Source organism: Ceratotherium simum, chromosome 29 (assembly GCF_057802395.1).
Source record: "Ceratotherium simum simum isolate JZ-2026a chromosome 29, ASM5780239v1, whole genome shotgun sequence".
Taxonomy (NCBI): Eukaryota; Metazoa; Chordata; class Mammalia; order Perissodactyla; family Rhinocerotidae; genus Ceratotherium; species Ceratotherium simum.
Genome location: NC_141928.1, coordinates 37,644,240 through 37,671,520, shown reverse-complemented (window position 1 = coordinate 37,671,520; position 27,281 = coordinate 37,644,240). Strand labels below are relative to the sequence as shown.

At 36.2% G+C, this 27,281-nt stretch overlaps 1 protein-coding gene across 6 annotated transcripts in view; it reads right to left on the bottom strand.

Annotated features, from left to right (window-relative positions):
* ZCCHC7 (zinc finger CCHC-type containing 7) overlaps positions 1 to 27,281 on the bottom strand; it is a 244,601-nt gene that overhangs the window by 53,759 nt on the left and 163,561 nt on the right. The gene's annotated exons all lie outside the window — the stretch shown is intronic.

Here is a 27,281-nt window from a genome sequence, read left to right as displayed (position 1 = left end):
TCCATTATTACTTGTGTGACTCTGAACAAACACTTAACCTCTCTTAACCTCAGTTTCCTTACTTATGAAATGAGAATAACAGTATTTGCCCTGTCTACCTAAAAAATACTGAGAATCAATGAGATACGGGAAAATGCTTTGAAAACCATCAAAGTAGAAACAAATATAAAAAAATCAGTGAAGGGACCAAAAACCCACAGTAGACGCAGAAAGAAATCTCATCTGAACTTACCTGACTAAAGCAGAGTTTATGCGTCAGCTGCCACAACCTTCCCCCGCCTCCCCCAGAGGCCTCCAGTCAGGGAAGTGACTGACCTTGGGTACCAGCACATTCCAAGAAAACTGTGTGAACAAGCATTACCAGAACCTTCCATCCCCTGTCCAAGTGGTATCCGACCCTTTACCTTTGCTATTTGGTGACTTAGTACTGAGTGTTCCCACACTTGGTCTTTTCTCCTTGTAATGTCTCTATTGTCAGCGAATGCACAGGCCCCCCACCATTTGGACCTAAGTTGGTAGAGGAAAGCTATTTCCCCCTAATATCAGTATTAACTTTGTCCACTAGCTTCCCCTTGTAGTTAACTTTCATTATAACATTAAAAAAAATTGGACTTTGAATACATACAATCTCACAATTAGGGCCAGGATTTAGCACTGTATTTTATAACATCAAAAATAGTGAAATAAAAGAGCAAAAAAGAGGCCAAATATCCAGAGGCCACTGATGGATCTAAAAATAAAACTGTAAAAACCCTATGTTTTTTTAATCAGCTGTTTTCTTCTCTTTGCACGGCCCCTTTACAAACCTGCAAATGGCTGCTATTCCTCTGGTGCACTCACGGCCAAGGAGGAAGGGACATATTACTAATGCAGAAGCTAAGATGTCAACAAAGAACTGAAAGATGTTTTTCTCCCCGCAAAGTAAAGTTAAGATTTCCTCCTTCCTCCTATCTGCTCCTCTTCTCTATCTCAAAAAATTCAATTCGAGCTTGACTCTTTTCTTAGAAAAGAATTTTGAAGAGAAATGAAGTAATCTACATTTTCCCAGGCCTACCAGAAGTAAGTGTCTAGAGATATATTTTAAAATAAAATACTTTTACTAAGAAAACCAAGAGGCTGCTTTACAAAACGACCACTCCAGAGGAGAGCAGAGATGATTATTTCCTTTGTAAAATTTGGACACTGCATCCATATACCAAGAGTAGAGAATACACTCAATAACAGCAGCTTCTATTCCTTCATTACCACCATCCACGCTATTATTCTTTCATTCAAAGGATCCATCTAAGAGGCATGATTTGCTGTAAATTTTAAAGCTGTCTTTTGTATCTCAGTGTCCTTCATCATTAAAATTCAAAATGACCACTTAAAATCACTTTAATTATAAAACTAATATTATCCTTAAAAAAATGAAATCCAAAACCAATCAATGAAATGCCAAACAGCAACTGTTACCAAACCCAATCCCCAATAAATTTTCATAGGAACGGAAAATTGTGAAAAAAGGGAAGGTTTGAGGTAGGTAGATTGACTCTATTTAGATTGTTTTAACAAACCTGTGGAATTCAACAATATTCTAGGTTATGTACTAACTCCCCCTCAACAAACTACAGTATATTCTCACAGTATAAAATTCATCACGTACACAAAATAAGTTTCAATCACAGATGAAATCAGATTTCTTAAGTGGTAAATGAAGCAAAGACATTACTAGGAACACAATAAGCCAACTCTTGGCCCCATCCATGGTTCCAGTTTTGATTCAACCCTGGCAATGAGAGCTAACTCCTGCCCTTGCTCTTTTATCTATCGTGTTTGCTTCTTAATTCCAAATCCCAACCTAATGGAAGCTTTGTCTAAGGGCAACTCATTAGAACTTCAATAGTCAGCCAGTTCTCTACTTTGTTAAATTCCTGTTATGGGACTTGGTAGAAACCTGGGTTCCAGTCTTTTTTTTTTTTTTTTTTTGGCATTTTCGTTTCTTTATTGCAGTAACATTGCTTTATAACATTGCAAAAATTTCAGGTGTACATCATTGTACTTCTATTTCTGCATGGACTACATCATGTTCACCACCAAAATACTAATTACAACCCATCACCACACACATGTACCGAATTATCCCTTTCACCCTCCACCCTCCCCCCTTCCCCTCTGGTAACCACCAATCCAATCTCTGTCCCTATGTGTTTGTTTATTGTTGTTATTATCTACTACTTAATGAGGGAAATCATACGGTATTTGACCTTCTCCCTCTGACTTATTTCACTTTGCATTATACCCTCAATGTCCATCCATGTTGTCACAAATAGCTGGATTTCGTCGTTTCTTATGGCTGAGTAGTATTCCATTGTGTATATATACCACAGCTTCTTTATCCATTCGTCCCTTGATGGGCACTTAGGTTGCTTCCAAGTCTTGGCTATCGTGAATAAGGCTGCAATGAACACAGGGGTGCATGTACCTTTGCAAATTGGTGTTTTCAAGTTCTTTGGATAAATACCCAACAGTGGAATAGCTGGATCATATGGTAGTTCTATCCTTGATTTTTTGAGGAATCTCCATACTGTTTTCCATAGTGGCTGCTTGGGTTCCAGTCTTAACCCTACCTCTTATTTGCTGTGTGGCAGTGAGCTATATAATAATGGATTGGCTTAAATGGTATCCATGGTACCTTCTAGCACTAAGTTTCTGTGATTCTATCAAATTTTTATTCATCACTGGAATTGAATACATTGTCACTTAGTCTACATTATCTAAATCCTCCAGGCCTTTGCAACCAGCACAGGGTGTCTTGCCTTAAAGACAAGGAGCATTCATCTTCCATGTGTTCACCACCCAATACCATAGAATATAAAATGGAATTGCCCTAAAATGTAAATTTAGTACTGCTCTAAAGACGCCTAATATCAATTCTTAGCTGTTTTATAGGCTTGTCTTGCTAATATCTAGGACTGTGATTCTTTTCAGATTTCAGAATTGTAATCAAAGCAACAGCTGATGACTCTTTGCATTAAATCAACTCAGTTTAACAAACATGTATTGAAAGGTTACAATGAGCAAGGATAAACAAAGATGAATAAGAGTTTATAACCTAGTAAAACAAAAGGAGACAAATGAAAGGAGAAGACAAAATAAAATGCTATGGTAAATTTAGAGGAAGAATAAATGTTTGAATTTAAGAGAGAAAGGGGAAAAAAGTCACAGAAGGCTGTGACGTAAAGGAAACTCTACTGAGGTGTCATTTACATATTATAAAATATACCCACGTAAAAAATACAATATGATGCATTTTGACAAATGTACACACCTGTGTAACCACCACAAAAATCAAATGTAGAACATTTCCATCATCCCAGAATGTTACCTTGTGTATATCTGCAGTCAGTCCCCCAAGCCAGGCAACCACTGATTTGCTTTCTGTCACAACAGATTCGTTTTGCCTGTTCTAGGACCTCATATAAATAGAATCGTATATTATGTACCATTTTATTTCTGGCTTCTTTCACTCCGAATATTTGTGAGATTCATCCCTGTTGCTGGGTATTAGTAGTTTGTTCCTTTCTTTTTGCTGAGCAGTATTCCATTGTATGGATATAACAATTTGTTCAGCTGTTCATTTAGGCTGAACATTTAGGTAGTTTCCAGTTTGGGGCAATTATAAATAAAGCAGTAGTAAACATTCTGGGGAAAGTCTTTCTTTTTAATTGACATAAGTTTTCATTTTCTTTGGGAAAATCCTAAGAGTAGAATTATTGGATATGGTAAGTATATCTTTACCTTTATATGAAACTGGCAAATTTTTCCAAAACAGTTGTGCCATTTTACATTCCCATCAGCAATGGATGAGAGTTCCAGAGCTTCACAATCTTACCAATATTTGGAATTGTCAGTCTTTTAAATTTTAGCCTTAAAATAGGTGTGAAGTAGTATTGCATAAGGATTTTATTTATTTTTTTTTGTGAGGAAGATCAGCCCTGTGCTAACATCTGCCAATCTTCCTCTTTTTTTATTTTTGCTGAGGAAGACTGGCCCTGGGCTAACATCCGTGCCCATCTTCCTCCACTTTATACGGGACGCCGCCACAGCATGGCTTACCGCGCGGTGCGTCGGTGCGCACCCAGGATCCGAACCAGCAAACCCCAGGCCACCACAGCAGAGCACGCACACTTAACTGCTTGCGCCACTGGACTGGCCCCTGCATAAGGATTTTAATGGGCATTACTCTGATGACTAATAATGTTGAGCATCTTTTCATGTATTTATTTGCCATTCACACATCTTCTTTCAAAAAGTGTTCAAACTTTTGGCCTGTTTTTAAATTGGGTCTTTTCGGAGAGGGAAAGAAGCTTGTCTGTTTTATTTTTATTGAATTTTAAGAGTTCTTTATATATTTTAGATACAAGTCTTGTATTAGATGTGATTTGCAAATATTTTCTTCCAGTGTGGCTTGCTTTTTCCAATGTTATTAAAAGAGCAACCATTTTAATAAATTTGACAACTCTTCCCTTTATAATTAATGTTTTCTGTGCCCAAAGAAATTTGCTTATGCAAGGTTACAAGCATGTTCTGTTTTCTTCTACAGTTTTAGCTTTTTATGTTATTACCCATTTTTCCCCATATGAATATCCAGCTGTTCCAGCATCATTTGTTGAAAAGATTACCCTTTCTTCATTGAATTACCTTAGCAACTTTGTTGAAAATCAATTGACCATATACCTGGGTCAATTTCTGTAAGTTCTATTATGTTACATTGAGCTATATATATGTCTATCATTACACTATATTACAGTCTTTATTACTAAAGCTTTATTTAAAAATCTTGAAATCACATAGAGTAAGCCAACTTTTTTGTTCTTTTTCAAGATTGCTTTCGATATTCTAGACCCTTTTGATTTCTGTATAAATTTTAGAATGAATGCCAATTTCTATAAAAAAGCCTGCTGGAATTTTGATTGGTATTGTGTGACATCTATAAATCAGTTTGGGAAGATATTTTAACAATGTCAAGTCTTCCAATACACGAATATGGTGTATCTCTTCATTCATTTTGGTCTTTGATTTTTCTCAGCAATATTTTTTAGGTTTCAGTGAACAGGCCTTTCACATTTTTCATTAAACTTAATATTAAACTTTAGTAAACTGAGTATTTCATGTTTCTTTCTGTTATTGCAAATGGTGTTCTTTTAATTCAATTTTTCAATTTTTGGTTACAAGTTTATAGAAATACAATTAATTTTTGTTTACCCACCTTGCATCCTGCACATTTGCTAAATTCACTTAGTTCTAGAAGCTTTTTGTAGATTCCTTCCAACTTTCTATACACTCTATGAATAAAGACAGTTTTACCACCTCCTTTCCAGTCTGTATGCCTTTTATTTCTTTTTCATACCTCATTGCAATATATAGAACCTCCAGTATGATACTCAATATAGGTGGTGACAGCAGATAATCTTTGCTTTGTTCTCACTCTTAGGAAAAAAATATATTCAGTCTTTCACCATTAAGTATACTGTTTGCTGTAGATTTTTCATAACAGGTTGAGGAAATTCCTTTTTATTCCTAGTTTCTGGAGTTTTTAATATGAATGGGTGTTTAATTTTATCAAATGCCTTTTCTGCATCAACTGAGATGGTCCCACGGTTTTTCCTCTCTCTTTCTGTTAATATGGTGAATTACTGTGATTCATTTTCAAATGTTAAACCAACCTTGCACTCTGGGATTAACCCCACTCAGTTATGATGTATTATTCTTTATAATATATTGCAGAATTCAATTTGCTAGTATTTTATTAAGAATTTTTACATCTGTATTCATGAAGGATATTGATTTATAGTTTTCTTCTTCTTTTTTTTTTTGGTGAGGAAGATCAGCCCTGTGCTAACATCTGCCAATCCTCCTCTTTTTGCTGACAAAGACTGGCCCTGGGCTAACATCCGTGCCCATCTTCCTCCACTTTATATGGGACACCACCAGAGTATAGCTTGCCAAGCAGTGCGTTGGTGTGCACCCGGGATCCAAACCGGCGAACCCCAGGCTGCTGCAGCGGAGCACACGCACTTAACCGCATGCACCACCACGCCAGCCCCTATAGTTTTCTTTTTTTTTTTTTAAAGATTTTATTTATTTATTTTTTCCCCCCAAAGCCCCAGTAGATAGTTGTGTGTCATAGCTGCACATCCTTCTAGTTGCTGTATGTGGGACGCCGCCACAGCATGGCCGGAGAAGCAGCGCGTCGGTGCGAGCCCGGGATCCGAACCCGGGCCGCCAGCAGTGGAGCGCGCTCACTTAACCACCAAGCCACGGGGCCGGCCCTAGTTTTCTTTTCTTATAATGTCTTTGTCTGGTTTTGATATTGGGGTAAAATTGGCCTCATAAGAGTTTGGAAATATTGGGACAAGTTTCTGCAAGACTGGTATTATTTCTTCCTTAAATACCTGATAGAATTCACCAGTGAAGTCATCTAGCTGGAGTTTTCCTTGTTTGTGGGGTAGGAATTTTACTTGTAGGAAGGTTTGAAAATAGTAATTCTATTTCTTTAGTAGATATGGAGCTATTCGCATTTTCTATTTCTTCTTGGGCCAGTTTTGGCAATTCGTGACTTTCAAATAATTTGTCTATTACTTCTAAATTGTTGAAATTATTGGCATGAAGTTGTCCATAATAGTCTCTTATTCTTTTTCTTTGATTCATCTAATTTGTATTTAAGCCCAACCAGTAAATTTTTTATCTCAAATATTGTATATTTCAGTTCTAAGAATTTCATCTGGTTCTTTTTTATATCTTCCATTTCTCTTCTTACTATAGTCATCTTTCCCTTTAAATTTCTGTATATTGATAATAGCTATTTTAAAGTCCTCTTCTGCTAATTTCACCATCTCCTGTCAGGAGGGCAAGTCTCGTACCAGTTAAACCAATATGGCTGGAACCAGAAGTCTTGTATAGGATTTTAATAGGTAGGGATGAAGGAGGACATTAGTATAAAGGAAAGGCACATGATGGAAGAGGTAAAAGGATACAGCAAACAATGCACTATGACTGGAACAAAAGGTGTGGTAATTCCTTTACTAAGAGTTTTCACAGACCTTTTTATATAAAAAGAATATTGAGAATTAAAATATTATTACTTATAAGAAGCTTTTTACATGAAACACACATGAAGACTTCATTAATATTAAGTCTATTTTTCCAACTAAGAAATTTTCCACATCCTCTTTCAGTTTAACTTTAAAAGTCTTGACTTCCTACAGTGTGAGCTCTCCAAGGAATAGTACAGCAGGACTTTTTCTACCAGAGTAGTAATGCTGAAGGCAGAGATAGTACACCAGGATTACAAGGTGCTCTGTTAACACTATGCAATGACCAGAATATTTCATCTCCACTGAAATTACCTTCAAAACAAAAAAGTTAACCCAAAAGAAAAGTGCACCCATAACCCTACACGTTTTACACATTTTCTCCTATTTCTGGAACTTATTCTACTATCTTTACTACACACACACATATACTCTTTCTCCCTCTCTCTCTATTACTGCATGGGAATAAAGATAAACATCTTTCATACTTATATGGTGATTCAGAGTCTATACATTGTTTCAAATATACATTTTATCCTTAGAACAACCCTGTATATTCTGGTTACACAAATGTTCACTTTTTTATGTGTGTGCTTTCTACCAAAAATGGCAACTGGTGCTTTCTGTGAAATGTAGCTATTTACCCATAAAAACTGCATTCAGTTTTCAAAGGATCTGAGAAAGAGTTCAGGCTACATTTCTTAGGAGCAAAGCCAGTTCAGGCTCTGCTTTGGTTACACTTAGTCTGCCTACATTCAGGTGGGAGGGAATAGTTGAAGACTATTCCTTTGCTAAGAAAACAGCCACAGGCAATTATAGAGCTGGTTCTCTCTACCTTTTGGGATAATTTGACAGAAAGTAGAAGTTAGTAAAATGTTTTTCCAGAAATCACCAAAGATTACAGAAGGACTCAGTTCAGCACGTCCAGTTGGTTATTTGCAATGCAGGGACCAGGGACTAAGAAGAATCTTTTCCTGAGCCTAACGTCCTATAGCTTCTTCTTATAAGGAAGCCATAGATGCCTTACATTTTCTAAATATCCTAATTTCTAACATCTAAAATTGTAAATCTCATTACATTTCAGTGAAAAGGTATGTATTTATGGTTTTCTCAGCATACAATGGACTTGAATTTAATATTCAGCAAATCAAATATAAAAACTTATTTTCCCACTACTAATTATTTAAGAATGTAAATGCAACGTTCCTCAAAGTGTTCAATGTTTTCATTTAATGTAATGTCAAGTTAATTTTCAACAAATATTTACTGAATATCTCTCATGTAAAAGACAATGCAGGAGAGAGAAAGATGACTAAGACATGGTGCTTGCCCTCAAGGAACTTACCAGTTAGTATGTGCTATCTTTGGGCTAAAGAATCTAAACAGTATTACTGTACTATTAAGTAAATAACCATGATAATCTCATTTTTAAAAAATAGAGGGATGATTTGTAACATCACATTTTAAAAAAGGAAGAAAAGTCCACTATTACTTGGGAAAATGGGTTACACTTAACAAGAAACACTGAATTCTACCAATAAGAAATTAACTTATGATGATGACTGTATCACCCAAATCGTCTTTCTTATAATTCTAAGTATATAAGTCCTTCAGCAACTGTTTTCTCCCCAAATCTATCTGTGAGTCTACAGACAGCTCACAGACAAAAAAGAGACAACGGTTGGTATATACCTGCAATTCTTTTTTTTTTTTTTGACAGGGTTTTTTTTTTCCCGCCCCCAAAGCCCCAGTAGATAGTTGTATGTCATAGCTGCACATCCTTCTAGTTGCTGTATGTGGGACACGGCCTCAGCATGGCCGGAGAAGTGGTGCGTCGGTGCGTGCCCAGGATCCGAACCCGGGCTGCCAGCAGCGGAGCGCGCGCACTTAACCGCTAAGCCACGGGGCCGGCCCTATACCTGCAATTCTTAAGGAACCAAGAGTTTGGGGCTTCTCAGTATCTATTCTCTCACTTGCAGTGTACGCCAAGACTCTGACTCATGAGATGGCATTCTTCCACTACTTTAAAACACAGTGAAATGGACAAGAAAGCATAAAGAACATAAAAGTGGAGAAGGTGGTGAATAACTTGAGGTTAAATAATTAGGCAGTTACAGCATAAAAGAGAAATTAGTAATACTACATTTCTAAGTTTATTGCCCACACTCCCTTTTTACACACCTACTTTTTTCAAACTAAAAGGTCCTACTGTTTGTAATTTAACACTCCCAGTGCTTCCCTAGCCCTGTACTTTTGCTTATTTTATTCCCTTGACCTCCAACACTGTTTCCCTCTTTGCCCAATTTTCCACTTAACCCACTCCAATTTCCATGATTACAAATCCTGACTATCCTTTAACGCTCAGCTCCTTATAGCCGATGCATATGGGTAATATTCACTACTTTTCTCACTTGACCTCTGTGAGCATTTACAATTCTCTTGGCTGATACAACAAGAACATACTTTCCTGGTTCTTGCCTCCCTTCGCAGTTTCCTCTTCCTTCATTGGTTACTTGGTACACTCCCTTCTTTGCTCTCCTTCCCCTCATCTTACATTCTTTGTTCCAGGTTATGTCATACACGTCCATGGAGGGAACAACAAATCTGTATCTCTAGGCCAGATATCTTCTTGAGCTCCTGATCTCTGGGACATCTGGATCAGACATCTTATAGGTAACCTGAACTCATAATCTCTAAAAATGAATTCTTCATTTTTTCTCATTCCTTGTGTTTCTCTTAAAAACAAACAACCCACCCTACTTCTCCTCCTTGTATCTTCTCTCTCAATAACTTGTACATAGTCTATTTTCCAAATCAAAAACCTCAACTCTTCCCTCTCGTTTTTCATATAATTACTCACCAAATCCTGTAAATTCTCTATCCACAATAGCTTCAATGCTACTGTGTTTGTCCACAGACACTTAATTTCTCATCTAGATTATTGAAATAATGGCAGGTGTACAATGTAATGACTCAATATCTGTACATATTGCAAATGAAATAATGTTTTTAAATGGAAATATGAATACATTCTGCCCTGAATGGATAAATGTAAAACTCCTTTGTATGCCACACAATGCCTTCCATGATTAGGCCCTTACTTATTTCTCTGGCTTCATCATCCTGACCCCAATGCTTCAGCTATGCCTAATAATTTCCCCAATTTGTCCTGTTGTTTTCTGCAACTATGCCTATGCACGTATTCCCTGGAACATGCCACCCCCAACTTCATCCACTTGGAACTGGGACTTGGTCTTCCAGTCCCTAATCATGTTTTACCTCCTCCACTGAAGGATAACCTCTTCCCTGATAACTCTTCAAACACAGAGACGATCACTCTCAACTTTGTAACATCCCAGACTTCAACCATGTCATTTCCATCTTTGTATCTTCCAAACACCAAAGCACGACTGCTTAGTTTTCACAGGTACTCATGTTTACTGAATGAATTACTTAAATATTTCCTCTTTTATTATTTTTTAATTTTATTTATTTTTTCCCCCAAAGCCCCAGTAGATAGTTGTATGTCATAGCTGCACATCCTTCTAGTTGCTATACGTGGGACGCGGCCTCAGCTTGGCCAGAGAAGCGGTGCGTCGGTGTGCGCCCGGGATCCGAACCTGGGCCGCCAGCAGCGGAGCGCGCGCACCCAACCGCTAAGCCACGGGGCCGGCCTGACATTTCCTCTTTTGATTTCGCTCTGGTAGAAGTATTTTCTCCCTCACTCATAGTCTAAAAGCACCTAATTTGTGTCTGTTAGTATTGAGCTCTTCTAAACTTTGTACTAAGAGCTGTATTAATAAATACTTTATTTCCCTCACTATATCATATGTTCTCTATGGACTGAGACCACATCTGTTTTATCTATCTATCCAGTTATCAATAGAACATCTTGCATACTTTGAATTACATTAGAAAAAAAATTAAAAAGAAAAAGAGAAAAGGAAAAAAAAAGCAAACATTCATATGCACACTGTGTGAGTAAACACTGTTCTGAACTGGGGTAGATAAACCAATAGATAATTTCACGGATTGTCAATGTATATGTAAAAGGTTCAATAAGATAATACTCTATGGCTAAGATTGGAATTTCTGTAGTCGACAACTCTAGGAACTAAAAAAGAACTTTAAAAAAATCACTGTTATTGAATAAAATCAGTTGGCAGACACAGGATACACATGAAATATAAGATAATTGGGCATTTATAGATAATCATGCCTGTACCCAGCCAGTGTTTATGGATTAAAGATCACAAAGATAAAGCTGCCAGATATTTATGTCATATCCTTTCCTGAGCCTAACTTCACTTGACTAGATTTCCCCCTGAGATCTTCTCATTTCTAATAAGCAACCAAACCAGCCACAAATGAAGTTACTATTCCCAACTTCATCAGCAGCATCTGTTATTGCAACGGAAACTTTTGAAATACGCACAATGCCACATGCAAATCTCCTGAGGGCTGAACCATTTTATTCACTTGCATTCTTCTCAAATTGCTCTTTATTTCTGTCTTGGTTTTCTCTTATTTATACTTTTCCATTTAACATTGGTCACAAAACCATTTTTAGTAATTAGTCATTAAAATTTTGCACTATATAACTGGCAATAGTTTAAATAAAACAAATTTTAACAGAAGAATTTGCAAGTTAGGCATCAAATTGTTCATCTTATTTTAAATCATATTAAATTTACCAGAAACAATTTATATTTTTAAATGTGTGTAAATGATAAATGGGGATTTAGCTTTTCTTTTTTTAGAGGTAGAGGAGGAAGAAGAAAGAGGAAATAAATACAGGTGCTTAGCATAGGGTTTTATTGAGCTCTTGCAAAGTTATCAGTCATATAAAGGCTTTTGTGTATCCCCAAAGAGATGGACGAACACAAAGACACATAAACACACACACACAGTTCTCGCTCATCTTCCATTCCCGCCATCCCAAGGATTTAGTCCATGAACCATCTGGCTAAGTAATATTTATTTAGAAATAAAAGACTCAAATTATACTAAGTAATAAAAACAGAAAGGGAAAAATTATCAACAGAAACAATCAATATGGTGGGATTATGGGAGTTGTTTTTTCTTCTTTTAAAGATATCTACTACAGTGCCTCTTCCCCACTTGCACCCTACCCTGCAAAAGGTAAAAAGAAAAATATACCATATGGACACTTGAAATATTTGTAAAGTGACAAGCATATATAAAACACATTTAAATTTAATCAAGAGGCTACTTTAAAATAGATATTGTAGGTTTCTAGAGAAGATTTAAAGGCTATATAAATTTGGTATCTACCTGCTGGTAAAAATATAATACCAATCTGGAAGCTATATTCTTTCAGTCATCCTTCTTCTATTTAACACTTCCTTGTCTCCTTCCTGAATCCTTTTCTTTTTCTTTACCTATCAGTAACTTTGTGTGTGAGCCCATGTATCTTCTTCAATGTCTGGTTCTCTGTTCACTCTTTCCATGGTGGAACAAATCACTCCGAAACAATTCATTTTTCTTATTTTGGGGGGGTCAATTTTCTTCACATCTCTCTCTAGACCTTATGACCAAATATGTCCAGGCTTACATTTACAATTGCTTACAGGATATATGACAAATATTTATATTATCTTCATGACAAACATAACACATCCAAAGCAAAACTTGTCTTGACAATCCCACTTGAAACTGGCTCAAACACTTTCTTCTCTGCTGTTATTAATGGCTCAAAATGCGGGTTTATTGTCATCTTAACCCAATGCTTCACCCCCATTATCGAAACAGGCCAGGTCTTACAAATGCACAGTCTATTCCTTTCAAATGTCTTTCCAAGCCAATGCTTTGGTTTCCTTCCAGTCATTACCATTTGCTCATCACCTCAGCTCTAGGATTGCTGTGGTGTCCCCTGTGCTTTCAACTTCACTTGATAAACACCAGCCAGATTTTCTCTTTAAATTCATAATTTAATATTTTATTATTAATTTTTATCAAGGTAATACATGCACATGGTTTTAAAAACTCTTATAAGACGAAAAAACGTTATCAGAAAAAAATAGCAGTTCTCTCCTCCCTACTCCAGCTCCCACTTCCCAGAGGCAACCACTTTCAACTCTTCAGCTATTTCTTTTGGTATTTATCTGCATACTTCTAAATAATGTTCATTCTGCTATTTATGGATTTATCTATTTTTAAACATTAACATCTAAATTCCTAATAAAGTAAAAGAGGATTTAGTTTTCTTATAAAATCCTATCTGAATTTCTTCTCCCTCATCCCCCTTCTCAAGTTAATATTCCATTTATGACTACATAGTAGTACATTATTTTCATTCTTATACAGCTCTTTAATTTTCCTGTATTTAATACTAGTCTAGTGGTTTCATTTCCTTGGCCTGAAAAGTCTACTTACTACCATGCCAGCCACTAGCACCTCATCTCTCTAAAAGGCCAAGTTTTAGTCACCTGCATATCTCCGGTATTAGGGCAGTGTCTGCTCATTATATGCCTCGTGCATTATACTAGGAAAAACAGTCATCATCACGAATCCTCTGCGTCCAATGGACCCGTTTAACAACTTAAGTCATTTCACAAATAATTTACTGAGAAATAAAGAGATAATGAAAAAAAATTTTATTAGAAATCTTAATAAGAATTTAAAATGGCAAACCCAAATTTTTATTTCATATATTCCTGTTTTTCAAGCTAAATATACCTGAAATGGACAACATCCTGGAATACAGCTAACTGCTCATCAATTGTCATGTATGAACTTGGAACACATCCATTTTGTAAATACTTATACCAGATTTTCAAATACATCTCTTCTTTGCTCCATAATTACAAAACATTTTCACTTTTAGGTTTAAAAATACCAATTAGAATGATCAATCTATTAATTTTTTTCACTTCTATATCATCTATTTCCTTCTAATCGCGCCTTCATACACATCTTGTCCACTTGAAACAAACCATATTAAGTAAATTTTGTTACACAAAAATCATAAAATATGAAAGAATAGTCACATGTCCTTTACCAAAGCATGATGCTACAGCAGGTATTATCATAAAATATTGTGTGATAAAGAACTTCCAGTTGAATGACTAACTAGATGAGAATATCCTATTTCCTTTTTGTACTTAGAAATATATTGTTCATTCATCAATTCTTGAGTTTGAGAAAATTCATCTATGACATCCTCTGAAAAATCACAGTCTGAGACTTGGTTTAAAAGACCTGGTTCCCCTCTAAGAACAGGAACCAGACAAGGATGCCTACTTTCACCACTCCTATTTAACATAGTATTGGCAGTCCTAGCCAGAGCAATCAGGCAAGAAAAAGAAATAAAAGGGATCCAAATTGGAAAGGAAGAAGTTAAACAGTCACTATTTGCAGATGACATAATTTTATATATAGAAAACCCTAAAGAATCCACCAAAAAACTTTTAGAAATAAGAAATGAATATGGCAAAGTTGCAGGATACAAAATCAACATACAAAAATCAGTTGTGTTTCTATACACTAACAACCAAGTAGCAGAAAGAGAAATTAAGAATACAATCCCATTTACAACTGCAACAAAAAGAATAAAATACCTAGGAATAAACTTAACCAAAGAGGTGAAAGATCTGTACACTGAAAACTATAAAACATTGTTGAAAGAAATTGAAGGCACAAAGAAATGGAAAGATATTCCGTGATTTGGATTGGAAGAATTAACATAGTTAAAATGTCCATACTTCCTAAAGCAATCTATAGATTCAATGCAATCCCTATCAAAGTCCCAACAAGAGTTTTCACAGAAATAGAACGAAGAATCCTAAAATTTATATGGAACAACAAAAGACCCTGAATAGCCAAAGGAATCCTGAGAAAAAAGAACAAAGCTGGAGGTGTCACACTCCCTGATTTCAAAATATACTACAAAGCTATAGTAATCAAAACAGCATGGTACTGGCACAAAAACAGACACACAGATCAATGGAACAGAACTGAGAGCCCAGAAATAAACCATCTATGGATAACTAATTGTCGACAAGAGAGCCAAGAACATACAATGGAGAAAGGAAAGTCTCTTCAATAAATGGTGTTGGGAAAACTGGACAGCCACATGTAAAAGAATGAAAGTAGACCATTATCTTACACCATACACAAAAACACAAAAATTAACTCAAAATGGATTAAAGACTTCAATGTACGACTTGAAACCATGAAAATTCTACAAGAAAACATAGGAAGTATGCTCTTTGACATCGGTCTTATCAAACATATTTTCAAGTACCATGTCTGACCAGGTAAGGGAAACAATAGAAAAAATAAACAAATGGGACTACATCAAACTAAAAAGCTTCTGCACAGCAAATGAAACCATCAATAAAATGAAAAGATAGCCTAAAAATTGGGAGAAGATATTTGCAAACCATACATCTGATAACGGGTTAATATCCAAAATATATAAAGAACTCATATATTTCAACAACAAAAAAACTAACAACTCAATTAAAAAATGGGCATAAGATCTGAACAGACAATTCTCCAAAGAAGATATACAAATGGCCAACAGGGACATGAAAAGATTTTCAAGATCATTAACTATCAGAGAAATGCAAATCAAAACTACAATGAGGGGCTGGCCCTGTGGCTTAGCAGTTAAGTGCATGCGCTCCACTACTGGTGGCGCAGGTTCGGATCCTGGGCGCACACTGATGCACCACTTGTCCGGCCATGCTGAGGCGGCGTCCCATATACAGCAACTAGAAGGATGTGCAACTATGACATGCAACTATCTACTGGGGCTTTGGGGAGAAAAAGGGAAAAAAAAGGAGGAGGACTGGCAATAGATGTTAGCTTAGGGCCCGTCTTCCTCAGCAAAAAGAGGAGGATTGGCATGGATGTTAGCTCAGGGCTGATCTTCCTCACACACAAAAAAAGCTACAATGAGATATCACCTCACGCCCGTCAGAATGGCTATAATTAACAAGACAGGAAACAAGTGTTGGAGAGGATGTGGAGAGAAGAGAACTCTCATACACTGCTGGTGGGAGTGCAAACTGGTGCAGCCACTATGGAAAACAGTATGGAGATTCCTCAAAAAATTAAGAACTACTGCACGATCCAGCTATTCCACTGCTGGGTATTTATCCAAAGAACATGAAAACACGAATGCATAAAGAAACATGCACCCCTATGTTCACTGCAGCATTATTCACAATAGCCAAGACTTGGAAGCAACTTAGGTGCCGAACAAGGGACGAATGGATAAAGAAGATGTGGTATATATACACAATGGAAGACCACTTAGCCATAAGGAACGATGAAATCCAGCCATTTGTGACAACATGGATGGACCTTGAGGGTATTATGCTAAGCGAAATAAGTCAGAGGGAGAAAGTGAAACACCGGATGATCTCACTCATAAGTAGAAGATAAAAACAACAACAAACAATCACATAGAGACAGAGATTGGGCTGGTGGTTACCAGAGGGGAAGGGGGGAGGGAGGAGGGAGACAGGGATGCTTAGGCACATGTGTGTGGTGATGGATTGTAATTAGTCTTGGGGTGGTGAACATGATGTAATCCATACAGAAATCAAAACACAATGATGTACACCTGAAAAAAAAAAAGACCAGGTTCATCACATACTAGGTGCTCAATAAATATTTGCTGAATTAATTTCTTAATTCACAAGATATGTAAATGAATAAATGTACATATCATCCCTGGAAGGATGCACAAGAAACTTAAAGACAGATATTGATTGTCTTCAGGGAGGGGGAAAAGGATGGCTGGGGTGAAAAGAAGATTTTTCACTGTCTACCTTTTTGTACCTTTTGAATATTCCATTATGTGAACATGCTACCTGGTCAAAAAATAAAAGAAAGTTTAAAAACCAAACAAAACAAAAGACCAGGTTCATCACATCATTAAAGTCCAGGTACTACTACCTGTCTCTTTGCATTCAGGGTCTGATTCATCTAATAATTGTGAAATATCTTCTTCTGTCAATTTTCTATTTGCCATTCTGGGCAGAAAATGTAAAATTCTGAATTCTCAACTTTGTTTAATTAAAGCTAAAAAAAGATTATGTCTCCAGAGTCTTTTTATACATTCTTGAAAGATAATGCAGTACTTTGGGCAACACAATAAGAAAACTAAAGGATGATGCAACAGAGAAGACTTATTTCACTATTACATCATCATTCTAGGCAATTACATTGTTTTTCTGTTTTCTTATTAGTTTTTTTTAGCATAGTTGAGAATAATTGATGAGTAATGATAAAATTATTCTTAGGATGATGAAATAGCAAAACGTTTTAAGATATGGCAAAAATAAGATGACCAGGATCCCATGATGTATCTTAGATTTTTAAAAGGATCCAATGGACCCATATGGTAATTCTGAGATAGAATGAGTTTTATTCTATTAAGAAAACTTAATTTTTTCTCTGTTATTTGGAAGAGCTCTAGGAAAGAATAAAAATCATGAAATAGAAATTCTCAGAAATGCTCAAAAAAAGAAACTCAAACTAAAATTGGGTCTAATGAACCTGATGGTACCGAGAGTTAAACTAAACATCATGACTATTCTCAACTCTAAGCATTCATTCATTCATTCAACAAATATTTACTGAGCTATTGCCATGTTCTAGGCACCATTCTAGGTTACTGGAATATATTAGTGAACAAAATAGAGATTGCTGCCCTCGTAGAACTTACATTCTAGTGGGGGAGACAGACAATAAACAAAAAACATAATAAATAAGTAAATGATATATGCTATCAGTAATAAGTGCTTTGGAAAAAAGAAAAAGTAGAGTAGGGTAATGGGAATTGGTAGTGTTGGGTATGAGTTAAAATTTTACCTAGGGTGGACAGAGTAGACCTCACTGGTATTTAAGCAAAAACTTAAAGGAGATCAGGGATTTAGCCATGCACTAAGAGCTCTTAGCTCTTAGGGTAAGAGCATCCCAGGCAGTAGGAACAGCCAAAGCAAAGTCTTTAAAGCAACAATATTCCTGTATGTTTGAGGAAGAGCAGGGGGCCAGTGTGGTTAGAGCAGAGTAAATGAGGGGGGAGTGAGGTCAAAGAAGTACAGGGGTACCAGTTTATGAAGGGCCTTGTAGGCCTTCTAAGGAGTGATATAATTTCACTGACAATTTAAAGAATCAGTCTGTTGAGAATAAAAAATGGAGAGGAGGGGCAAGTATAGAAGCAGGGAGACCAGTTTGGTGGCTACTGCAATAATTTGGTTAACAAATGACAAGACCTCTGACCATGATGGTAGCAGTGGATGTGCAGAGAAGTGGAGGAATTCTGAATATATTCAGAAGGTAGAACCAACAAGATTTCCTGATGAATTGAACATGAATGTAAGAGTGAAGAACAGAGTCAAGGATGACTCCCAAGTTTCTGACCTAAGCAACTAAATGGATAGAGTTAATGCAACTAAAAACTACAGAAAAACATGTTTTGGGGGAAAGATGAATTTAGTTTTGGACAGATCGGATTTGCGATCTCTATTAGACATCCAAATGAAGATGCTGAGTAGGCTTCTGAATATACTAGTCTTAAGTTTAGGAGACAGATCTGAACTGGAAATACAAATTTGCCAACTGTAGCATGGAGATGGTATTTAGAATGGGACTGAGTGACAGTACCGAGAGAGAGTGTAGACAAAGAAGAGAAGAGGAGCAAGAACTTAGAAAGAGTAAGAAGTGAGGTGCGAGGAAACCTGCGGGAGGAAGGGCGAGTGCCTTGTAAACCAACAAAAGAAAATGTATCAAAGAAGAGGTGTTATCAATTATGAGGAATACCACTGATAGGTCAGGGTAAGATAAAGGCTGAGAACTGACTCTTGTATTTATTAGTAAAGTCACTGGTGATCCTGATAAGAGAAATCTGGATGAAGCGATGAGGCAAAAATCCGACTGAATTGAAGAGAAATGGAGGAGAGAAACTGGAGGCAGTAAATACAGACAATTGTTTGAGTAGTCTGACAACAAAAGAAATATGCATCTATAACTTGGTACCCCACTACCTTAACACCTCTACCTTCTCATATTGTACCAGATGACTCATATGCAGGGGAGAATTTGGATATTGAGTGGAAAACAAGCTCCATAAGCTACTCAAGTTTCAATTTAGCTCCAGAAACATTACTGATAGAATTGTCTTAAAATCCAAAACACAAATATTTACCATTGTACCAACGATAACTAATACTCAAAGTTGAGATTGCTAGAGAGCAAGCAAGAAGTTATAGCGGATTAGAAATTATTACATAAAACTTTGAGTTTAAGGGAAAACAAATTTTTAAAAGCTCATCCTAGTTGATAGAATACTTTTGTACAAATGTTCAGCTTGATTTTTGAGGAAACTAATTTTAATGTGCAACACCTTCAGACAAAGAAAATATGCATAATATACGAAGAATGTTCCTTTTCAAATCCCCACTAACAGACTATTCCAGAGGAAGAAGATCAAAATTGTTTTTAAGAATACAAAACATAAGAACAGCTAATATATATGAAGAGCTTATTCTGTGCTAGGTACTATGTCAAGCACTTTACATATTTTTATAATTTAACTCTCACAACAATCTTATAGAGGCAGGTATTATTACCTTCATTTTACAGATGAAAAAGGCAAGGTTTATGTGAATTTTTAAATAATTTGTTTAACGCCACGAGGCTTGTAAGTGGCAGACTGGAAGCTCACTCCCAAACCACGCTCTTAACCAATGTTATTATTGGTTAAGATGCTCTTACTTCTATTTACATAAGCAGCAACTAATGAGTATTTGATTGAGTCATATTTTGCTCAACTAGCAGGGTAAATATAATTTTGGCTTTTAAAATTCCTTTTTAAAAAATAACATCCAAAAAGAACAATATAGCCCTTTATAGGCCATATAAAATATCTGGGCAGATGTACTGCCCCAAATCCCACTCTTAATTTACAATGCTACAACCTATTTGCAGTACGACTAATATGAAAAAATAAGAAGAGAGGAAGGAGAAAAGACAAGGACCAGAAATGAATGAAAGAGACAAGAAAAAGCCAGGAAATAGCAGAAGAAAAAGAGAAAGAGGAAATTATTTTTTCCTCAGCTTTACTGATATAACTGATAAATGAGAAATGATTTTTAGAATACCATCTCAGAGTAAAAGAGAGGCAGTTTATTGTCCAAGTAAACACTAGATGTGAAGTGAGACCTAGGTTCTTCCAAAACATATTGAATAATTTTGTGCTAACCATTTTATCTCTCTAGACTTCAATTTCTCATTTGTGAGCATGAATCTAGCCCCTACATGATCTTTAAGATAAATTCCTATGTTTTTTTCCTCTGGAACCAACTCAGATGGTACCTGTTTCTTCCAAGTCCCCAGACAGAAACCACTCCATATTACTTTCCCTATAAATTCTGTTTTACAGACTCTCTGTAAGCTCCCATCCACACTAGAGGGAAGGATATACTTAAGAAACTTTGGATAACAAAAGCTTCAAAGAACAAAGGAAGGTTTTTGTTTTTTTTTAAGTCCTAAATTTGTAAACAGAAAGATGAATTAGCAACATATGTGAAATATGTTAGAAACGTAAACAGTTCATGTCCCCTGGGAATACACACTAACCTCCCCCTCAGAAAAAGACTATGATTATTTATAATCCTCATGCAGTAGGCGCTATTGAGGCCTACCAGGCAGGGTTAAAGCTGAATTTTCAACAAGGCTCACAAGTCCTGAGGTTAAATACACATGAATTAAGGATGTTTAATCCAACTCAAGATACCATCTTTTCATATTTAAAGCAGCTTCCCTTAAACAGGAAAAATACAAAATACATGAGCTGCCCCTGACAGTAAAGCTTCTGCAGAGGTAATATAAAAGTCCATTTTTCTAACCAATTAAATTCATACTGTGTTTACTCTCATTTCCAATACATATAATATGTCCTACTAAAACCAGAATACTTTTATGGAGCAAAAAAGCTGTAAAAACAAAAAAAATCAACAAATTAAAAAATTTAACAAACATGATTGCTTAAATATAATTAGGACTAGCTACATAAAATGAGAGAAAGGTATAGTTTTTTTGGGTGTGTATATAAACACACATAAATCTGTATACACACAGAGAAATAAAACAGTTAAACAGTCTCTACCTGTTTTTGTGTACTCCCTTTCAGATATTGTTCCCCTAGAGTCTTGGCCTCTGTTGCTGTCTAACTTGAATTCACAAAACTCAATGGCTTGTGGTTTTCAAAGCTTAGGGCTACGTTTGCAGAACAAAGTCGCTTTCTCTCTCTCTCTTTTTTTTAGTGAGTACAAGTATGGGGACCACAGGAACAGTTAAATTCATGGCATGGCTGGTCTACCACACAGTCGGGGGAATTCTTTAAATAGAGCCTGTCACTCTCTCGGCCCATCAATGGGATTTCCTTCTCAAACTGCTGATTCGTTCAGGTACACAACAGAGGAAATTTCAGTTAACCTTTGTTTCACCCCAGGGAAAAATCTGTCTGAAAGTATAAAATGAATAGATTAAAAAAAAAAAAAAAGCAGCTCAGCCAAAGGGCCACTCTCCCAGCGTTCTCTGCAGCTCAAGTTAAACGGTAAAAAGGGACACTGGGATGTTTCATTCCCAACGGAAAATTCAAGCACAATATAGAACTTGGGAGTCTAGCAGGACAGGGTTTATTTTGATGACTAAACAAAACCAACTGTCCCTTCTGTTTAATAAACTTGAAAATTCCCCTTCTGATAATTTTATGAGTCAGAATTGTTTTTCTCTAATATCACCATTACTACCATATCCGATTACTACTATAATCTGATTGATGTGACAAAATTGCATCCTCAATCTTCTTTAAAAAAAAAAGTAACTCTCAGGAATATTTTCAAACAAAACCAAAACATTAAAGTAGTAATGAGGGGAGGGGAAAAGTAGGGATAGAATAAATCAGAGCCATGTTAAATTCTCCCTGTTATTCATTTTAAAATAAAAATTCAAGTCAGGAGGGACAAAAGAAGGAGTCCACTTTTCCGCTATAAAGTTCTCTGGTTTCAAACAATGGGAGTATTTGGAGAGGCTATAGTTAGATCTAGATATGTGCTATCTTGTGGTGGCGAGTAAAAACAAGGGAAACAACTTAAAATTTGTTTTCCCCTGAAATTAAGGTAATTTAGATTATATACTTTTTTTTTAGAATGATGAAGATAAATTTTAGGATATGGTGGATACACATTGGCTACCTAGTCTTTACTTCTCCCAAATGATTTCTGAACCTTATGAAACAGAAAAAGCATTGCGCTATCAATACTTTGTATACATATTATCATATTACGATTCCTATATATTTACTGCAAGCAGCTAGGGCAGCTCTTAAAATCAACAGCAAGATGCATTTTTGCCTTTGGGACCATTGCCATTTTCATAAGAGAAAAAAATAATTCAAGGCCTTCTTGCTTAAATTTTCTTATCAACTTTCTTTTTTAAACTTTTTTTGGTGGTAAAATACACAGAATATAATATTTACCATTGTAACCATGTTTAAGTGTACCGTTCAGCGGCATTAAGTAAATTCGTACTGTTGTGCAACCATCACCACCATCCATCTCCAGAACTTTTTTCATCTTGCAAAGCCAAACTCTATACCCATTAAATGATATTTTACCAACTTTTGATGCAGAACTTGGAAGGTATATTTTTGCTCTACTGACAAGGTCTCAAAGTCCTAAGAGTGGAGCTGCTGCTGACACTACTACACTTGACTCTGAAGAGACGGGAAGTAAGATGCTTACTACACAGCTTGCTCAGAAGTTTAATACAGAGAAGAGAGGCTTGAAAGGCAGAAGAAAGTTGGAATTCTGTGATCTTAAGAACCATACACCAGAGTAGGGACAAAGTGCATGTGTTTATTAAAAAGCAAGACTTTAAATGCACAATATTAAAGAACATTTACCCATATGTGCATATTTGAATAATCAAAAGAGGTCATAGTTCAGCTCTTTTGTGACAGAGTTCTCTATGCATCCTTAGCCCAGAAAATGAAACCTGCCAGGTGTAGGTTGGTTACTGGGACCTGAGGGGAAACCGTTAGTAAATGGACACATGCTGAAGTTTATATTCAAGCTTAAATATTTCCTTCCCTTAGGAAATTCTAGTCCTCAAAAGTATTTTCATACTGCAAAACCCCATACCAAATGGTATGCCTTTCAAAATAATTGATTTTGTACAAATTGATTAACTACAATTACACGTGGTAAAAGATGTGTTACCGCCCAAGGGGGGGGCCTTCTGCTCGCCGCAAGACATGCCAATAGTAAAGAGGCAAGGTGGTGGGAAAGAAAGGACTTTTTATTACAGCTTGCTAGCAAGAGGGAAGATGGTCAACTCATGCCCAAAAGAACCATCTTAGGGGGCACAGAATCTTATAGAAGTTATATAGGCCATTGGGTTATAGGGGAGGAGGTTAGGAATGTTGACCTTCTGGTGTTACAGACTGGGAGTTGCCACACCAGATCTTTCACTTTTCATTGCAGCATAGACTCTCTGTTCGGGGGTCATGACATTCCTAAGGAACTCAAAAGAACAAAGTTATCATCTTATCACAGCTGGGAGGCACATGCACAAGCAGGGGTCGTAAAATCTACAGAGCAGTTAGATCTCCTGGAGGGTGCATATCTCGCCGGGTTAGTTAGTCAGAGGTTACTCAAAGTTACAGTAGGGTTTCTTTTCTACAACATGGCTTCCCTCATGTCAACCTTGTCTTGAGTCGTATCAGATGTATTTAAAGACTTGGGGAATATTTTCTCAGATTTTCTGAAAATCTGTCTTCTGTACCAGCTTGACATCATACACAAAGTAGACACAGATCCCTCCCCCCCATATATTTAACTGATTCTAGTTAACAAAAATATAAGTCTGCTCTGTTTCTTGTTTTTAGGACAGGGTTTCTAAGGGGAAATCCTCTGAAATGAACACAACAAAAACACTGAAAACAAAGATAAAATAACATAAAAAGCATTATTATAAGAAACACCAAGATAAAAAGTATGTGGGTGAAAACTGTCAGGAATCAAGAGAAGATAGTTACAGTGAGAGAAGATTCCAAAATCATCCATGGAGAAGACCAAATGAATAACAGAACTATATAGAGAAGTAACAACACTTTGAGCAGTCTGGATCATAAAGTCTAAATGAACAGGTGATAAAAATTCAAGACAGAATTCAAAATAGATTCCTGAACCAGGGGTGGGATGGAATTAAAGGAGAACCAGATGGGGGCTGGCCTGGTGGTGTGATGGCTAAGTTTGAGAGCTCTACTTCAGCAGTCCAGGGATCACGGGCCTGGATCCGGGTGTGGACCTACACACTGCTCACCAAGCCATGCTGTGGCAGGCATCCCACATGCAAAATAGAGGAAGACTGGCACAGATGTTAGCTCAGGGACAATCTTCCTCAAGCAAAAAGAGGAGGATCAGCAACAGATGTTAGCTCAGGGCCAATCTTCTTCACCAAAAAAAAAGGAGGATGAGACAGAAGCACTTGATGCTGGTGGTGGTGACGGGTGGTGGTATAGAGAAAGAACTCAGCAAAAGGAAAAACCTGAAGGGCTTCATTTAAATATTCCACAAAGACCATAAATACCTACGCTAAGTTCTTAGATAAAAGTGGGAACACTAAATGCTCATCCCATGCCCCTAAAAGGAAAGAGATAATTTAAAGAGGTTACAAATAAAATGCTTTATAACCCATACTTTATCTTAAATATAAGAGAAGAGAAAGACTTGAGAAAACCCAGGCAAAACTAAGAGAAAGGAATTTCACCTTTTGTTCTCTCTTTAATAAAATTGTGAAAACCAAGAAATGCTAGATAACCAATTGCAGCAATTAGTTAATGAAGCGGTAACAAAACAAAATTTAAAAATACGTTTAATTTTGTAGTATGTGAATTTCCAAATATTTGGGGATTTTTCATATATCTTTGTTTTTTATTTCTTTTTTTTTTTTTTTTTTTTTAATTTTTTGTTTATTGCAGTAACATTGGTTTATAACATTGTAAAAATTTCAGGTGTACATCATTGTACTTCTATTTCTGCATGGACTACATCATGTTCACCACCAAAATACTAATTACAACCCATCACCACACACATGTACCGAATTATCCCTTTCACCCTCCTCCCTCCCCCCTTCCCCTCTGGTAACCACCAATCCAATCTCTGTCCCTATGTGTTTGTTTATTGTTGTTATTATCTATTTTTTATTTCTAATTTAATTTTATTGTTATCATAGAATATACTATGTAAGATTTCAATCTTTTGAAGTTTATTGAAGCTTATTTTATGGCCTAGCATATGGTCTATCTTGTTGAAAGTTCCATGCATGCTGGAAAAGAATGCATATTCTGCAATTCTTGAGTCTATAAATGTCAATTAGGTCAAGGTGGGTGATAGTGTTATTCTGACCTTCTATGCCCTTACTGATACTTTTGATCTAGTATTTCTATCAATTACTGAGAAACGGGTATGTATTAAAACATTCAATTATAATTGTGGACTTCTCTATTTCTTCTTTTAATGCCGTCAAATTTTGCTTTATCTATTTTGAAGGTCTGTTTGATTCTTGTGTGCCTTTCCTGATGACTTGACCCTTCAGTCTCTCTGAAATGTCCTCGTTCACCTCTGGTATGACTCTTTGTCTATTTACCTGATGTTAATACGGCCACTCCAGTTTTCACATGCTTACTCTTAGCATGTTATCTTTTTCCATCCTTTCATTTACAACATTTTTCTCATCTTTGGTTTTGATCTTCACTATGTGTCTCTTGAATATGTACGATTATATCTTTCACTAAATTTGGGGAGTTCTCTCCCATTATCTCTTTAAATATATTTTCTTTCTCCTCTCCCTCTGGGACTCCAATTACATATATTAGGTCTTTTAAAATTGTTCAGTGGGTCACTGAGGCTCTGCTCTTTTAAATTTATTTTTAGAATATTTTTTCTCTGTTTTTCAGATTGAACAATTTTGGTCTTCAAATTCACTGATATTTTCAATCTGCTATTAAGCTCATCCAGTTAACTTTTATTTCAGATATTGTATTTTTCAGTTCTAGAATTTCCATTTAGTTCTCTTTTATAGTTTTATTTCTCCACTGAGGTTTCATGTCTGTTATTTGATTAGACACATGAACACAGTCAAAATAACTGCTTTAAAATCCTTGTCTGCTAATTCTAACACCTGTGTCATCCCAGAGTGAGTGCTGATTGATTGCCTTTTCTTGAGTATGCATCAAATTTTCCAGTTTCTTCATATGTCTGGTAATTTTGGATTGTATCCTGGACCTTGTGAATGATACTTTGTAGACTATGGATTCTGTTATGTTCCATTAAAGAGTGTTAATGTTTTGTTCGAGGATCAAAAATTTGGCAAATATTTATATGCATAATTTGGGCTTCCTCCTCTGTGAATTCTACCTTTACTTTCCAGCTGATGTGGTAGCCTCTCTTTTCTGATTTCCAAAGCCAGTAAGACTGGGAATTTTTTCCCCGAGTTTTAGCTACCCCTCCATGATGTACCAATTAGTGACTGCCCTCAGGCAAAGAGCCATAAAAACAGGAAACTCATCCAATGCTGTTCTTTTATTCCAAGTGTTGACTCCCTATCAAATTCTGCCTGCTTCTGGTAGGTCTCCTACCTTCAGATATTTTATGTTTTTAAGTATTAATGTATGCTTTAAAGTCATATATGTGTGTGCATATAAACTGCTATTTTATATATTAAACATTTATAGTATAGTATTTTGTCCAGAGTATAATCATCTGTAGGAAGGTTGGTCCATTATGAACAATTCTGCCATTACCAGAAGCAGAACTCTGGGACAATCTTCCGAGCAGACTGAAACTTCCCAGAAGCAGAAACTTGCTTTTTTAACGTGGTGTTATAATCTTTTAAAAAATCTTCTTCCATTCTTCTTTCTGAGCTCCATTCAGGCAGACTGAGTCTAATACTATTTACTGTTCTGTCTCTTTCACCTAGCATAGGGCTTGATACATAATAAGAGGTGTTCTATAAATATTTGTTGAATGAATGAATGATGGAATAGGGCAAAATGAAAATCATCAGGAAGCATCAGAAAGTTCCAAGGAGAGAGAAGGTACTCTGGGCTAGAGTGATGAGCAATTCCTCATTTAAGAAATCTTGCTTTCTTCTTGG